The 15,950-nt window shown below is 39.9% G+C and overlaps 1 pseudogene; it reads right to left on the bottom strand.

Annotated features, from left to right (window-relative positions):
* Nucleotides 1-11,973: 11,973 nt before the first annotated feature.
* Nucleotides 11,974-12,429, bottom strand: LOC126513856 (eukaryotic translation initiation factor 1A-like; annotated as a pseudogene).
* Nucleotides 12,430-15,950: the final 3,521 nt, after the last annotated feature.

Here is a 15,950-nt window from a genome sequence, read left to right as displayed (position 1 = left end):
TGTATGTGTGTGTGTGTATACACTGCATCCTAATTGTCATATACTTTGCTATCACTAAACTATAGTATTCTGTTTCATGAAATGAACATGTGGAACAAATTGATGAGAAACACCACAGTACTGTTCTAATGCCTCTCAGGATACACAAACATCTACCAAGGTCGTGTGCAAAAACTTTGTGTCCCACTTGCTACCTGGACCATGGTGCTGTCCCTGCCTGGGCTGCTGCCAAAGGCCATGGCTCTGATACAGCTGTGGGCAGCAATGCTGATATCTGTGACTGCAGTTACTACTGAGGGCTCTGCAGCTATCTTCAGTCTAGGGCACTCTGCTACTGTCACAAGAACATACTCCCGCAGGGGCATGTGTGTCTTGGAGTGCTGTGCTGCCACCCAGGACCATAATGGCATCTGGGCCAGGACTGCTGCTGAGAACCAAGTCTCAGTCTATGGCTCTGCTGAAGCCAGGGTCTGAGCATTTATGTCCCAGGCTCGTGCTGCCATCAAAGACAGTGCAGAAGCCTGGAATGTGGACCATCACCTAGGCCCACCTGGGTCTGCTGCTGGGTCCATGTTGATCTGAGTGATCTGCATTGACAACCATGGCCATGGTAACACCTATGCCCAGGATGTAGCTTGGGACTATATCTGGGTCCATGTTACAAATGCAGCCAGGGTCTGTGCTGATATCCATGGCTTATGTTTCCAATCAAGAGACACACAGAAGTAGAGATCTAAGCCACCACCTAGGACCATGTTAGTCTCTGAGGTCTACACTTCTGTTGGGGTCACACAGATCTGAGTGTCCTATGCTGTCACCAGCGGCCATAAGTGTCCTCTGGGCCTGGGCTGCTGCAAAGGCCATGTCTGCATCCACTGCCCTGCCAGTGCCTCTGTCCATGTGGATGTCAGCGGCTCCTGTTAGCACTGAAGACAGGATACAGATGCACAGATTAAGCCCACCCTTCACAAGCTGCAGCACTAGGGCGAACTGAACCTGCCTCTCCCCAACTATAATAATGGGGATGCTGGGTCCTGCACCTGGACTGAGCAGCACAGTAGAGCTGACCCTGTTAGCAGCAGTGCAGGGGAGCTGGCCCTGAGCATGTGAGAGCAGAAGAGCTGAGTTTATCCCTTCTTCTCCCTTGTGTTGGCAAAGATGAGGGAAAGACATCTGCCTCACCTGAGTACATATCACCTGCAGTGGTGGGAGAGATGGCCTCTGGGGCAGGAGAACAAAAACCTGGGTCTGCCTCTCACCAACTGCAGCAACTGGGAGAGTGGGCCCGGGACCTCACCTGGGCTCAACAGTAGAGCTGGCCCTTTGTGGTCTGAGTGTGTGAGAGCTCAGTGGGAGGGCATGAGAACAGGACACCTGGCCCCTCTGCATTCTGTTTGCTCTATTGGGAGACCTAACTGAGGCAGTGCTGGAAAGTTTGCCTGGGTGGTGAAGACGAGGGAAGCCTGGCAGGTTCACTAACCCAGCTACAACGCAGGCCCAGAACCAGGGCTATGACTTATCCCACCCCAACATCCTCTTCATCTAGGAGCTGCTGGAGCAATGAGGGCCTGGATCTGCAGACCCAAAGCTGCAGGATCTCCATGACACAAGCTTCAGTAGGATATCCAAGAGGAGTCCCAGTGAGGATACACTATCTATAGTGTAGTAGAAGCCAAAGACCTGGAAAACTTACAGGAACAGATGTATGGACTAAAGGGTACACTGTGTGACTCACTGGGCCACACTGCAGAGTCCTCACCAAGATTTTGTGTGTTTGTTTTTGATTTTGAGTTTTGGGTTTTTCTTTTAAACTTTGTTCTGTTTGGTGGGGAGGTAGCAAGAGCAGAGCACAGATGTGAGGGAATGGGTAGGGGGAAGAGTGGGATTGGGATGCATGATGTGAAACCAACAGAGAATCAATAAGGTATTTTTAAAAATAAATTACAATAACTGGAAGTATCTGTCTCTGGGTTCCTTGAAATACAGCATCAGGGATAACCACACAGCAGACAGAATGACTTCTAAGATATGTTGGCCATTTTTTTTTCTGTTTTGGTGCTGTGCATTAACTATGCTTTGGTTTAATTTTGAAGATTATTTAGTAGATATATATGTATGTATGTTTTACCTGCTGAAGGGCTGTACGTCACATGCATTCAATTCCACCAGAGGCCAGCAGAGAGCAACAGATTCCGCCTGAACCTGGAGACTTTTTATCTGCACTGTTGTTCCTTTGGGACAGAAAGAAATACTGAAAATTATGGCACCATCTCTCCAGCCCCTACAATTGACTTATATCCATCTAGCCACGTGTGATGTATTAGACTGAAACACTCTCAAGCAATAAGAGAAATTTAAGGAGACCAGAGGGACAAATTCATGATGTAGGAATGCGAATTGTCTCAGAATGCCAGACATCCATGCAAGGCTTTCACAGGTTCAAGACCCTGCTGCAGCATCACTTGTCATGGCTGGAGCAGATCTCTCACATCTCGTCCTGGAATGACAGTGCAGATTAGGGACATCTGATGAAATGCAGAATTGAGAAGACCTTCCTGGTGGCGGTGGTGTGGTTAAGGAGTCTCTCTTGATGCTCCAACTAAGTGCTGGAAGGAAGCTTCAAATTAGCCACTTTTCTCTGCCTGAGAGCACAACTGTGCAAGGCTAAGAAGGGAGAGGGATGCATGACGCTGCTCTTTAACCACAGCAGATCTCACTGTATACTGAGGAAGGGTTTCTTCCAGATGACTGCTTTATTCTTGTGCAGCTCCCCAGAAATGGATCTGACATCGGAGACTGACAGTGAGTCACAGTTAATGTGTGGAGGAATTAATTGTGTGGGTCCACAACTGGTGCTGTCAAACTAGGGGGAGTGAATCCACTCTAGATGAAGGACATATGTATTCAGAATACCAGTATAGATATAGAGCTCATTCAAGTCCATGGATAATGTGATCCACCCGAGAGATGTCTCAGAGACTATAGATACCGGCTGACAGCCTACAGGCCCGAGTTCCTTCCCTGGGATTCACATGGTGAAGGAGAGAACAAAACTCAGACAAATTCTCCTCTGATTTCATGTGGGTGTGGGTGCCACCCATGGTCCACAGAGGCTAAGACACCCAACTTTCCAATGAATCTCTCCATCTCATGCACTCATTTAATTATAGTACTGTGGTGTCCATACCATTTTGTCTTTCTGGCTCTTGGGGATCTCATTCAAGATGTTTTTTATCTAGTTCCATCCATTTGCCTGCAAATTTCAAGATGTCATTGTTTTTTACCTCTGTGTTATACGTACCACAATTTCTTTGTCCATTCTTCAAGATATAAGAGGTAGCTAGAAATATGCCTGGATTATTGCCCAAACAGTGTTGCAATTAATATAGTTTCTGTGTGATTATTCAGGTCTGGGTAGCCAGGAAACAAATGAGCAATCTCTTGTTACAAATTGGGAAACCAATGTGGGGCAACAATATCAACATGAAAACTAAGAAAGCTTGGGAAGGAACTCTAAACACAAAAGAACAGAGTTAAGCACAGTTTCTTGTAGCCACATTTTTTTTTTTCAGATAGACTCTGTTTGCTGGCAGCAAACAGAGGCATGGCGCCATTAAGAGAAGTTTTCCTGACCCACTGTTAGCAGCAAAAAAATTGCACAGATTCTTTAAGATCCAGCTTCCTGGTTTGTGCTGGCAGAATGAACCTTGCTGTTTCAGGAGGTCCTAAATGGGATCTGTGAGCAGCGTGTTACAAATTGCTTAATGGCGACATACATCTGTTGGGCCCTCTAGCTGTGGTGATGAGCATGGCTCGCAGAGGCAGTCAACATGCCTCCACCATGTTGGAATAGGTGGAGTAAACAGTCAGGGCTGCAGAGCTGGTTATAGCCATGCCTCCTTTGCATTAAATAAAAGGCACTCCTGGTCAGAAAAGGAATTCAGATACACAATTGAATAGATTCAGACATAAAAGACCTCTAAAGGAGTCACAGTGTGTTTAAAAAATGTATGTAGGCTTTTGAGAGAGAAGAAAAAGAGGAATGAGAATATGAGCAAAGAGGTCAAAACTATGATGGGTACCCACTGAAACAGTCTACCTGAGCTAATGGGAGCTCACAAACTACAGCCAGAATGGGAAGGAACAAGCATAGGATCAAACTAGTCCCTCTGAATGTGGTTGACAGTTGTATAGCTGGGGCAGACTGAGGGGCCACTGGCAGTGGCACCAAGATTTATTCCTACTACTTGTACTGACTTTCTGGGGACCTATTCTCTTTGGATGATAACTTGCTCAACCTAGATATAATAGGGAGGGCCTTGGACTTTTCCCAAAGCAATGTGCCTTATCCTCTCTGAGGAGTGGATGGCAGTGGGATGGGAGGGTGTATGGAGGCAATGGGAGGAGGGGAGGGAGTGGGTACTTTGGTATGTACAATGAAAAAAGATTGTTTTCTTTTTTTAAAAAATAAATAAATGAAAAAGAAATAGTTTTAAAAAATAATGTTTTCAAAGAAACAGTAAAAGTGATGTGAAAGAGTAAAGACAGTTACAGATTAAAGGGCTAAAGAAAATAAGTCATGTAAAGATGGAATATATACAGAGAGTCTGGATTGTGATATTGTTGTGTTTTCTTTGAATTTTTTGACTGCAGAGAGAGACTTGATTCTGGGGGCTGCTAAGTTAAACCAGCATAAAGGTATATTGACTTCAAAATTTGAGTCTAGGGATATGTTACTTTGTAAAAGAGTTTCTGACATTGTTTCCACAGAAGATGAGAACCTATGGATTCCTTCCAGGCTAATGTGGTTTGATGGAACAGAGCCTCCTGAAAGGTCTCCATGAACCCTAAGAATACATCATTCAACAATCAGCAGGAAGTATGCCCAAAAGTTCTATAGGAATCCTAAGAATACTTCACCCAATAATCAGCAGGAAGTAGTCTCTAGAACTATGCCCAAATTCCCCAAATGATTGGTTATAAATGTTTGTTTTCATTTAAGGGGAGATGATTGTAAGTGTTTAATGGTCATAGTCAATTTCTAAGAAGAAAAATAAGGGGATATGACATAGAGATGAATACTTTACATTGTATAAACTTTGGTTTATCGATACAAATTTAAGATCAATTTTACTGTATATATATTATCTATTCTTGCTTAAGGTATTATATTTATACAGCTCATTTATAATTAAAAATTACAGATTAATAGATATTTATAACAGTCAAATTTGTCATGTTAGTTAAGTTTACTACATGTACAGAGAGATAGTATTTCAAATGGATATGTATTCTTCAACCCTTTCAAAGACCTACAGAATATGACATTTTAAGGGTTTTAAGAACTTAGAATTTTCTCGACAGCAAGACAGGTCTGCTTCTGGCAGCACCAATCTACTTCATAGAGATTGAAGGGTATTGAAGAAACTCATTATGGAATTTGCCTTCAATGTGGCAAGGCTAGCCATTTTGGGCAAGAAACTGCTCTTGCCTAGACTACTTGATAGTATGCTGTATGAATTAGACTCGCAGGGCACACAAAAAAAATAACTGATGAACTTACCTAAAGAAGGCAAGACAGTCCTTCAGGGCTCCTCCTTCATGAAAGAGACATTTTGTATGACAACAAAGATGTACATGGGTCTGTAAGCTAAAGATGGATATCCCAATAGTACAGAAGAACTTTGGGTGACTGTCCAGGCAGCAAGATTTCTCTGTCAAATCTAGAACTTTGGCAGTTGTTTATAATGCACTTCCTGTTTACTTAGGTAATATTATATCCTTCTGAGGTTTATAAAGAGCTGAAGACATATAGTTATAGTAACAGTTTTCTTAGTTATCATAAAAGACAAATTAGATATAAAACTTTAGATTCACAAGGATAGGATAGATGATAGAGTATTTTACCTAATTTGACAAATGTAAAAGGACTAAATATTATAACTATAATTCTTGCTTGATAACTGTTTTGTATATGCAGTTTTACAATGTTAAATTAAAACTTTTTTTTTATTTAGAAAGAAAAAGGGAGATGCTGTGAGATGTTATTCTGTACATTTGTGGCTTTTATTGGTTGATGAATAAAGCTGTTTGGGCCAATGTCTTAGCAGAGTAAAGCCAGGCAGGAAATCAGAATAGAGATAGAGAGAGAAGGCAGAGTCAAAGAGACACCATATAGCTGCCAAAGGAGAAGGACCAGGAATCTTTCCAGTAAACCACAGCCTTGTGGTAATTTACATATTAATAGAAGTTGGTTATATCAAAATGTAAGAGCTGTCTAGAGATATGTCTGAGTCATTGGCTGAACAGTTTCATAATTAATATAGGTTCTGTGTGACTATATGGTTCTGAGTGGCTGTGAAACAGTCTCCGCTTACAGTCAGAAAAGCACAGTGACTTAAGTTCAGTGACTGAACTACACATCAAGATGTAAGGACAGAAAAGATTATAAGAAATTTTACTCTGACCTCCACATGCACTCCATCACGTGCACAATGCACAACACACATGCACACACACCCACATACACACACACACACACACACCATGTAGACACAATAACAAATTTTAAAAGAGCATAACTGCTTAATAATGGAGAACCAAAACTTTAAATATTTTCTTATCAATTTACATATACCTCTGATATTTCTGCATTACATATTTATGCTAAGTAGTATTCTCAGCACTGATTATAAATTCAAGTTAATGACCAACTTTAATAAATACTCAAGATTCTAAGTTGTGCATTATTAAATAAATTAGTATGTAAAAATGCTTCCATATTTAAAAGATGATAAAATAAATGATTTTGTTTTTAAGATAAATTTCTTTAATATGTTTTACCATTAAATCTTTAATTTGTATACTTATTTCACATATCTATATACTCAGTATAATATAAAACTTCTCAGGTAAATATGAGTTACAAGTGGGAAAAGGTTAAAAAGACCTGTAGTAGAGGACCTATTAGTTCAGTTCTTTCAGAACTTGGAAATATGGGCGGTAGGCAGAGAGCTCCCTCATGGAACACAGGGAAAGTGACATTGCTATGCCAACTGTTTAGCAACACATAAAGACTGGAAGACAAATTTTTACCCAGAGAGTTTTTTTGGTTCTTTCCACCAAGCTACCACTTGAGTTCAATCAGGCCCCACATGGTGGAAAGAGATGACCAGTTCCTCCAGGTTATCCTTTAGAGTCCACAAAGCTCCAGAACATACAACATACCCCACAGATAAACAAACACAGAGATAGATATGATAGATGGACAGATGGATGGATGGATGGATGGATGGATGGGTGGATGGGTGGATGGGTGGATGAATGGGTAGACAGACAGAAGATTTACAAAGAAAGAAACTGAAAATAGGAATAAGTTTATAAAGTAAAATTCCTCCTTCTTATCCTTTCAGGACATGAATTTCAAAATGGTAAAAGGCCACCGTCCCTCCATTACCTTATAGTAGTCTAGGTGAGTGTTAAAACCACACTGAAGACAAGAGAGGCAAAAGACAAAATTATATAAGAATTCATGAGCATACTAGCATACCTCCATCAAAACATTTGCAACCACTTTCAGTTTTTTAACTCTATTTCTGTTTTGGCATTAGAAATTATCAAATATTCTACCATTTATTCCTGGTTCTGTGATACTCTAAAATACTTTCATAATTCCTTATAACTACTTTCATATAAAATATTCTGCCATTCATTTCAGTATCTAGGACAACCTAAGCGACTTTCACCACCACAAGTTAGTGGACACATTCCATTCATGTGGACAATGTATAGGAACATCTGTTCAGCTGGGATGGGTAAGAGATCCCAGACCCATCCCAGTTGCTTCACAGCATCACATGGACAGACAAGCTGATGACTGTTTTCAGGTTTAATTTCAAGAATCACTAATTTAGCAGGGTGTGCTGGCATTTGTCTTTAGCCAAAGCACCAAGGAGGCAGAGGCAAGTGGTTCTCTGTGAGTTCAAGCCCAGGCTCCTTGTCTATATAGTGAGCTCTATGACAGGCACAGCTACGCAATAGAGACCCTATCTCAAACAAACAAATTACTAATATACTACAAGACCTAAAATGCATGTAAACTGATATTCTTCCTGAATTTATTCAAATCCAATGTGGTTTTGGGCTGCTTATCACCTGCATAGTTCACAAAATACTATTTTCCATAAAGCAGATATTTTAAAGGGTTTCACAGGGTATCCTTGGCAGTTTTAGAATTCACTATGTAGACCCTGCCTGGCTCTGTCTCCTAAGTGCTAGGATTAAAGTTGTGTAGCACCACACAAAGTCCAGACTCCATTCTTCAAACTTGACACATCAAACATAAAACCATTGCCTGAATTAAGATATTATCCCATCCATAGCCTTAATAAAACCTGGAAAAGGTTCTCAGGGTTCCATACAACGAAGGTATCACAAATTTTAAAATTAGAAATAGGCCATTACTCATTTAAAGCAGTATTCTAATTTTAAATATGGTCCTTTGACTATTTTCAATAAATAAGTTAATATCCCATATTGTAAGAAGGCAACAAAAGAAACTTCCTTTACCTATTTTAGCATCCTTTTCTATAGCTTATTTAGACAATTTCACTCACATAAAGTAGGTAGCTAGCTCTTGACTCCCTTCAAAATGCATTTCTAGTACTTACAATTATCTACATGTTTACCCTTTACATAATCCTCTGGCATCATTTTCTAGTGTAAAAGGGGGCTGTCTTACAGGATCCAAGAAAAGATCTGAGTGTTTTTTTCATTTGCTTCTGCTTTTTGAGACAGGACCCATGTAGCCCAGGCTGGCCTGGACCTCAGGACCATCCCCCTTCCTCATTCTAGTGCTGGGATTACAAGTGTGCCCGTCAAGCACAACTAGGGAAGAATTTTTAAGTGTCAACTTGTATTTGTCTTTTCTATCTCACAATAGGGTTGACTACTTGTTCCAAACATCTTATAAATGGTCTTCACTCTGGGTGAAGAGATAATCAGAAGAAATACATCATTGTGAGCATCTATTCTTCAAACAGGAAGACTGATCCCAGAGAACGAGGTGGTGGGACACGGGGACATGGGGACATAGACAACAGGGTGATAGTGCTGGAGCACAACAGAAGGGATTCCAGACTGGTATACTGAAGCATGCTTTTAATTCCAGCACTCCGGAGCCAGAGGCTGGTGGATCTCTGTGAGGTAGAGGACAGCATGGTCTACAGAATTAGTTCCAGGACAGATAGGACTGTTACACAAAGAAGCCCTGTCAATTAAAAAAAAAGGTGCAATTTATTCTAATTAAACATTTTTTTTGAGATTCAAGATATGATTATTTGTTACCCTTAAAAACATATATTTGACTGGATTCAGAAGTAGAAGCTCTCAGCAAGGATAGATTACACCTCAGCAATCGCCTCCTGGTACTTTTCTTTGGCTTCCTTGGTACTCTTGCCCAAAAGTTTAGCATGTTCTACAGTATCCTCCTTGCTTTTCTTAGTACAGTGTTTCTTCAGAGCAATAGATCAGCATTTTTGGTATAGGACACACAGAGTAACAAGATGCTGAATCTTGGATTCATTGAATCTGGGCTTCTTACCTTCTAAGAGCTTTCTGACAAAAACGGGGGTTAGGATTAGGGTTAGGGTCAGGTTAGAGAGATTAAAAACTTTCTGATTCTGTTAGCTCTTTTAGGTCTCATCTGAAGAGGCACAGTAGTATTTGTCAGTCCAGGAATATGCTTCTCTCTCTCTCTCTTTTTTTTTTTTTTACAATATCCAAGTCGAGAACACTCAAATTGGCATCCACACTGCATTCACAAACAGTCTTGCCCTTCCTCTCTCCAGTTCTCCTTGGTCTGTAACAGAAATGGCCCTTACTCAAAAGCAGGGGCATGCTGCCATGGGTCACAACACCTTACTTCATGGGAAGACTTTTATGCCATGCCCACCACTGATTCAGACCACATATCCCTTTCACTCTTCAACAGAGCATCAGCAGCTACTCTGTGGCCACACCCTTTCCCAGAACATACAAAGCTTGCATTCATCATCCACTTCCAAGAGTTTCTAATGCCTGACACTGGGAAGGAGATATTCAGTTTCATCTTGACACAGTCGACTGCCTAAGAGGTGCCACAAAAAAAAGAGGCCTCTCTAATTAAACTCTTCAGGGTCAGTTGTGTAGTACCAGGTCCATTTCTTAGTTTATTTAGTTACTCCTGCATGTGTAGTTTATACAATGTACTATCAAGCAGTCCAGTTAAGAGCAGTTTCTTGCCCAAATGGCTAATCTTGTCACATTGAAGGCAAATTCCATAACAAGTTTCTTTGATGCCTATCAACCTCTTTGAAGTAATCAGAGCTGCCAGAAGTAGAAATCTCTCACTGTCAAGAAATGTCTAAATTCTTAACAACTTTTAAATGCCATATTCTTTAGGTCTTTGAAAGGATTGAAAACTACCTATCCATCTGCAATATCTCTGTAATCTAGAAAACTTAACTAGTATGACTACAAGTTTGCCAACTATAGATGACTAACAATCCATAAATTTTTAATTTTACATTGTATTTTTAAATAGACCATATAAACATAATACTTTAAAGAAGAGCAGAAATACATATACACAGTGTATAAAATCAACCTTAAATTTGTATGAATAGACCAAGATCCTTAACAATGCAAAGTATTCATCTTTATATCAAAACACTTATTTTTTTTTTTTTTTTTTTTTTTGGTTTTTCGAGACAGGGTTTCTCTGTGGCTTTGGAGCCTGTCCTGGAACTAGCTCTGTAGACCAGGCTGGTCTCGAACTCACAGAGATCCGCCTGCCTCTGCCTCCCAAGTGCTGGGATTAAAGGTGTGCGCCACCATCGCCCGGCTCAAAACACTTATTTTTTTGAACTAGAAATTATCCAGTCATTTATTTTTGTTTCATACCAGAGAGATAATGAACATACTAAAAGGAAAAAGTGTTTTTATGCCAACATATTTCACTGAGCTTCTCTTCTGGACTTTGCCGTTCAGGAAACAGGGACTGCCTTTGCAGTAAGCTGTGGCTCCTCTCCCTTTAACCTACACTTAGGTTAAGGAAGACTGTGTTTATACAATTATGTAATTAATTTCAATCCATACACAGCAATTAAATTATTCAAAGCCTTAATACAGTAGCTAACTTTTGGAAATGACTTTTTACACAACCTACTTTGCAAAGTAAAAAAAATGGTTTATGTACTATTAACAACCACCTTCTCTATGCACGTATCAGAACATATTTATTTCACTTTTTATTTTCAATTCTTGCGTATGCCTTAGGAAAGTAAAAATTATATATAAACATTGTCAACTACTGTATTTCTAAAGTCAAGATGATTATCACCTAAGTGTTTAATTTCTGCAATGACTAATTTTTAAAACTCAAAATTGCTACTGATGTAATTTATAAACGGCACTCCGAAATGCCTATTTATGGGTGGCAACAACACAAAGGCTAAAATGTACAGAATATGAAAAGTATAAATGGCATGGCTCCATAAGTAGAGAAACAGCTGCATTCTGACTACAAATGTCGAAATCTGACTCCAGTCTCAAGGCATAAGCGCCTGAAGCAGATGTGCTGGAACTGGGGCATTTTCAGCCCAGGATGCTTCAGGCAGAAGTGCTGACACAAAGCACCCACGTGCCAGAAATGAAGCGTCCCAATGGAAAGGCGGTCCCAACAGTGCACACTGCTCTACCCCTAAGTTCAGTTACATCTATAAGAACAAAGGGTTAACATGTCACTTACGATAACATCTTTGGTTTTCAAAGAAATATAATACTTTAAAAAATAAAAATTCATCAATCTGCTTTAACAAGTCATACTCATGCTAAAAGAAGTTTTACGTAACAGCTGAAGGTCAAGATCCCAAGTATGCAAAACTGTCTTCAGAAAACTTGGGATGTAGCATGCTTACATATCATTAATTATGCTTAGATATCATCAATGTCTTCATCATCATCTCCAATATCATCAAACTGGATTTCATCATCATCCCCAGGACCAAATGTGTCTGTTTCATTGATTTTTGCATGTTCTGGAAGTTCTCCATACGCCTTCAGACTTCTTGCTTCATTTGAATTATACTTTAAGATTACATCAGCTTTGTTATCTTGATAGTCTCATAGACCAATCAATATAATGTCTGAGGTATTTATCCAAACCATTTTTCTTAACTATCCTCTGATGTGGCACAGCCTCCTTACACCGTCGAAACACATTGCTTCCAACTGTCCATTTCCCAGCATGTTGATCACCTGGGCATACTCTTGCCCATCTTCTTTAAACACCAACTCTCTTTTTCCAGATTCATTTTCATTTTTACCTCTGCGCTTGTTTTTGCCTCCTTTGCCTTTATTCTTCAGCATGATGGTAAGGGAAACCACAACAGTCGAGGTGAGAGACTCCTTACTGACGTTGCCTGCAACTCCTCTCCAAGAGGAAAGGATGGGCGGCAGGAAGTGTCGAACATTGGTAGATTGGAAGCAACTGTGCAGGGGCTGGAGCTTTCTGGTAAACTGTCAGGACAGAAGATCCACAGGCAGCAGAAAGTGTTCCAGAGTCCTGGCTTCTGCTAGGGTGACAAAACGCAGCAGAAGCCCTTCACCATCGCAGCTGAGCGAGCAGCCCCAAACCCTTATTTTTAGAAAAAGATTGACTGTGAACATTTAATCATTTATAATCAATCCCCTGTAAATGAAAACAAACATTTATAAACCATCATTTTGGGAATTTGAGTGTAGTTTTCTCCAAATTGCTTCTTGTTATTTGCTGGGTGAAGTATTTTTTATCGTTCATGGAGAACTATCAGGGGGTCTTGTTCTATCAAAGCACATTAGCCTTGAAAGAATCCACAGGTTTCCATCTTCTGTGGAAACAAATGCAGAACCTCTTTTCCAAAGTAAAATATCCTTAGACTCAAATTTTGAAGTCAAGATATCTTTAAAATATATGTTGCTTTAATCCAGAATCAAATGTCTCTCTATAGTCAAGAAATTCAAAGAAAACGCAATAATATACATAAACCAGTCTCCCTGTGTATTTTCCATATTTATATAGCTTTTTCTTTCTATTACTTTTTAATATTTATTATCCTCACTTCTTTAATATATAATATTATCTGTCTTCTTTAATATATCATATATAATATTGTCTGTCTTCTTTAATATATCATATATAATATTGTCTGTCTTCTTATAAGCTTACATATAGTTTTAAATACACTGTGTCTTGTTCAGAGGTCTTTATGTCTTAATTTGTCCTATTGTGTATCTAAAAAACTTTTCTGACAAGGAGAATTTTATAATGATTGTGTGGTCGAGGCAGCCCTGGATGCTGGCTCTGCCTGCCTTGTCCTTTCAATATGGCAGATGGCTCTGCCAGCTCTGGGAGCCATGTTCAGTGCCCAGCTCCAGGGACGCAGCGGTCTATGTTGCTTTCATTAAGCAGTTTGCTGCATGCGGCTCTCAAACCTCATAAGTGTTCCATACAGGACCTCCCAATAGAGTCAGACTATTTGTACCACCAGCATGAACCAGGAAGCTGACTCTTAAAAGGAGTTTTACAGGTTTTGCTGCTAATACTGAGTCCGGAAGCATCTCTTACAGGAGTCTCACCTCTGTTTGCCACCAGCAAATAGAGTCTATTGAAAAAATGTGGCTACCAAGAAGCTGCACTTGGCTTCTGTTTTTGTGGGTCTAGAAGCCCCCTATTTTAAGCTATTTTAGGTTTTACATGGATCCATGCCACAGACGGTGGGCACCATATGTAAATGCTGGCTGCACTTTAGTTTCCTGGCCACACAGGCTTGAATAATCACACAGAACTATACTAATTATATATTAATTACAACATTGTTTGGCCAATGTCTTAGGCATATTCTTAATAGAACCCATTTCTATTCATCTTTGTATCACCACGAGGCAGTGGCCAACTGGTAAGATTCTAGCATCTTTCTTCTTCAGCAGCTACATATCATCTCCTTGAGTCTGCCTACCCTCTGTCTATATCTCTGTTTGTATTTCCCACCTGGCTTTACTCTGCTGAACCATTGGCCAAAGCAGCTTTATTCATCAACCAATAAAAGCAACACAAATACAGAAGGACATCACACATGAGTAGTGGTCATGCCTGCGGCACAGTACCATCTTTTCTACCTCCCAATCCCTTACACCAGCATCTACACTAAATCTTCCCAACAAAGTGTATACACAACACTTACTAAGTGCACATGTCTTACAACCAGTTCTGTGTACATAGTGAGGGTCGCTTTTTCTACTTTGCACACAAGGAAGCTAGAACTCAAAAGTGAATACCAATCTGAGGCCACAATGGGAGGGGAAAGAATAAGACACAATCATAAAAATTCATAATACCTAGAACCTGCAGAGACTATTGATCCAATAGAGCTGGAATTACAGATGGTTGTGAGCCATAACGTGAATTCTGAGGAACCAAACCCAGGTTCTCTGCAAGAGCCATGAGCATTCTTGGTCACAGAAGTTTAACAATTCTGTTCTCAGACTACATGTATTTCACATGTTTTGTAGTTTTCAACTTTAAACATATACATAAAAATTTATAGATTAAATCTAAAATCAATCTATTCTGTTGAAACAAAAAAGAACAATATTAATTTAAAAAGAAAAGACAAACAAAAGCACAGGATTCTTTATTACTGATTACTAATAATCTGGTAATTTTATGGCATTAAAAACATTAAAAGTTTTCTACTGAGAGATGGGCATGGTGGCAGACACCTGTAAACCAAGCACTGGGGAGGATAAAGCAAGAGCATCACTGAGTTCAAGGTCAGCCTGAGATAAACACCAAGACTCTCAAGAAAGCAAAAAATAAAACTGTGAACTTGTTTCTGAAGGTTAGGGAGAAATGGGAAGCAGGTACTCATGACTACAGGTGAAACTGTGAACGACAGATGCTTTCCACAGACAACTCAGCACTATCTGCCAACAGCTGCTGATGCAAACCTGTTTGTGCTTGCAATTCTGTTTCTGTGTGAGGACGTAATCAAGGATACACAGATATGTGTTACAGGACAACAGTGTCAGTAAGTAGCAGAAGTAAGAAGGGAGCAAGAGAGGACAGAGAAATGCAACATAAATATTCAAAACAGAGAATTAGTGACCTAAGGATGAATCTAAGTCAACTAATGAAATGGCATATAGCCATTAAATTAATTATACCATGTAGTTAATTGTATATAAGCCCATTTTTATTTTTTTGAGTCTGACATGAGAAGTTTATTTTAGGAATATTTAAGTACAGTACAATTTAGAAAAGTTTCCTGTTATAACACAATCCCATTTGCACAATGAGATATAGTTGCATAGAAATTCAAAATACCTGTCACATCTTCCACAGTGATGAGATCTATAGATAGGCTACATGTGTTATCTTAAGGGCTTATAGAAGGATCTGGTGTGTTTTCAGTCATACAGATAGCCCAGAGGTGACTCAGGCTATCAACCACCTCTTGTCCTGTTTGTGGGAGTCTGGAGGAGACCCTGGCCATACAGACAGCACAGAGGGTACCTCAACTATTAGCCACCTCCATTTCTGGCATTCTGATTGGAAAACAAGTTGTGCGTCTCTTCCTTTGAAGAAATGACCAAGCAAGTTTAACATTACTGGTTTCCCCATGCTTATCTGTGATTGCAATGACTTTTGTGCACCCAGCATCCTGTCTTCTCTTGCTTGAGCACAGAAGAAATGTGATCAACCTGTTCCTGCCACCATGCTACTCCCATGGCCATGTTGTTCCCTTTCATGGTGTTCTCCATCCCTCGAGCGCTGTAAGCCAAAGAAAGCTCTTTCTCCCTTAAGGTTGATTTTAGGAGGGCTGTTTAATCATAGCAGCAGAAGTAACATATATTCTTCTTCAATCTGGTTG

Source organism: Alexandromys fortis, unplaced genomic scaffold (genome assembly GCF_014885135.2).
Source record: "Alexandromys fortis isolate MF-2015 unplaced genomic scaffold, M_Fortis_MF-2015_v1.1 scaffold_130, whole genome shotgun sequence".
Classification (NCBI taxonomy): domain Eukaryota; kingdom Metazoa; phylum Chordata; class Mammalia; order Rodentia; family Cricetidae; genus Alexandromys; species Alexandromys fortis.
The sequence above is the reverse complement of the archived record's forward strand: the minus strand, read 5'-3'. Positions and strand labels throughout refer to the sequence as shown.